Source organism: Corythoichthys intestinalis, chromosome 11, assembly GCF_030265065.1.
Source record: "Corythoichthys intestinalis isolate RoL2023-P3 chromosome 11, ASM3026506v1, whole genome shotgun sequence".
Taxonomy (NCBI): Eukaryota; Metazoa; Chordata; class Actinopteri; order Syngnathiformes; family Syngnathidae; genus Corythoichthys; species Corythoichthys intestinalis.
In genome coordinates, this window is record NC_080405.1 from 16,812,129 (window position 1) to 16,814,443 (window position 2,315).

The following is a 2,315-nucleotide window of genomic DNA, read 5'->3' on the forward strand; positions in this document are numbered from 1 at the left end:
TTCAGAATGCTCCTCGTACATGATCACAATATTCTTCGGTCTACATACATTATGATGCAATAACAAAATAGTAACGCACAGACACTAAGGCAACTTTAATCAGATTACTGGCTTGGAAAGATTGCTACTTGTATAGAGTTAATTTTGTCTACACTTATTGATTAGTTGTTGTTTTTTCTTTTATCACAGGCTGTTAGGGTTCGTGGATGGGAGAGGATCCCAAAGCAGACAACGGGACGACAGGCTGTGAAAACAAAAATGTTTTTGTTTATTGTTCGGGCGTTGCTGGCGAGATCCAGACCGACGTGATGCCTCACGTAAAGCTCGGGGGGGAAATCAGGCCTGGAGATCCAACAAGGGGCGTGCACAAACAGGTCCTGGGACAGAAGCAAAAATCGTGAGCCAAGAATAGTAGTCAAAAATGTAAGTAAGGCGGGATACAACTGACAGCAGAACTAGACGAATTGATCTGGCGACGAGGTGAGGCGTCCACTGGCTTTTTCAAGGCTGCTGATTGTGACCTGTGGCCGCTCCACCCGTCTGGCATTCAACCTGCAATCAGAAAACTCATGCACGCCTGCCGCAAGTGGGCCAGGTTTCAGGAGGAAGGGGCAGAGGCCCTAACACAGGCAATTGTTTTAGGTTGTTTTATTTACCTGACATGTTTCGGCGACTACTTCCGACTTCATGAGAGTGTCACTGGTGTTGGTGTGACGCATCTTTATCCACTGATTGATGAAGGCGTCACCTGTGTTAAGGTCCGCGAATGCGGGGAACAAGACTGGACCCAAAAACAGACAACAGAGGGGAAGCGTTCGGGGATTTATTAATCACAAATAAAACAAAACACGCAAACGCGGTAAAAAGGGGTCCGTGACAAATAGGTCGACGGGGATCAAAAACGCGAAAACTGAGCGGAGGGCAAATAGCCAAAAAGACAAACAAAAACACACTCGATACCTGCACAAGGTAAAGGATCACAAAACTAAGACGTCTGACGAACTAGATGGCAAATACAAAGAGACTCGAAAGCAGTATGTAAATGGCGACCAGCAAGGAAAATAGCTCGGCATTCTTCTCCCGGATGGCCTGCGTTTATATACTATCACTGATGAGCAGGGATTAGCTGTAGGTGCGACGTCGGCACGCCCCCACAGCCGGCTATGCAACAAAAACAAATTCTGACCAGCAGCAGAACGCGACAACTTGTTAGATTTTATAGGCAAGTGACGCCCTCTGCTGACCATTCAGTCTTCCAGGATGCATGTCCAGGTAGTAGCAAGCATGTACTGTAAGCCCCCTCGTCCTTGTTGATGGTCCTCTGGCCCCACTTGCGGATTTCACTGGCTTCCCTGATTCAGCACTTATGTTTGTTTTCTTTGGTGCAGATGACTCTGGCCTTTTCCCAGTCAATAATGTGGTTTTCTCTTTTGCAGTTGTCGGTGATGGCTGACTTGTGGTGTTCCTGTTGTGCTGTTATTTTATTGCTCTTGTTTGTCTTATTTCTGTCTTCTTCTCATACTCTCTTTGTGTTCTTTTTTTCTTGTAATAAAGCTCCTCCCTCTCTCCCCGATGTATGATTTATTGCATGATTTACATACAATTTCATATGTGGAGTTGCATTTGTTTTTTGGGTGGATTTTGTCCTTTGGATGGAGCAATATCTGGTGGAGTGCTGTGAGTGATTTTACTGGTGTGTTTATGTTGTATTTTCTCATGGCTCTTTGGATACTTTCCGAAACTCCTCTCAACGTCACCATATCTGTGTTCTTGTTTTGATTGTTTATTTTTCTTTCCCCCTGTGTTATGTTGTTTTTGTTTTTAACCTGTCTTGCACCTTTTGCTATTGCCCAGTGGATACTGACATCTTTTTAGTGCATGTTGTAAGTGGTTTTCCTCCTGTGTTCTGTCTTCCAGGTCCGTGATTATTGTAGTACGTTCATGTAATGTTCTGACTACCAACAGTTTGTGGATAGTGGAGTGTTCAGATGTCCATAGGACATATTGGTCAGTATGTGTGGGTTTTCTGTGTACTTTTATTTTGATGTTTGCGTGGTCTGTGTGGTGTATGTTTATGTCCAGGAAGGCTATGGATTGATTTGGTTCCTCTTCATGGGTGAATTTGATGCTGCCAGTTGTGTCTGTGGTGTAGAGGTGGTCCGTGAGCCATTGTGTATGTCCTGTTTTTACTTTTTCCAGAATGTCGTCTACCTACTCTAAATCCTCCATGAATAAACCGCACATGATGGCAGACATTGGGTCTTGCATGGCAAATAGATGGTGTTTCTGATTTTGTAAGTATGTGGAAGTGGTGA

General features: G+C 44.3%; 1 long non-coding RNA gene across 1 annotated transcript; it reads right to left on the bottom strand.

Moving 5' to 3' along the window:
* Window positions 1-246: 246 nt before the first annotated feature.
* LOC130924440 (uncharacterized) lies at window positions 247-2,065 on the bottom strand. Its single transcript, XR_009064875.1, has 4 exons — window positions 961-2,065; window positions 657-781; window positions 449-577; window positions 247-377 (listed from the first exon to the last, which is right to left on the bottom strand). It is a non-coding gene; the product is annotated as an uncharacterized LOC130924440 (long non-coding RNA).
* Between the last annotated feature and the right edge of the window lie 250 nt (window positions 2,066-2,315).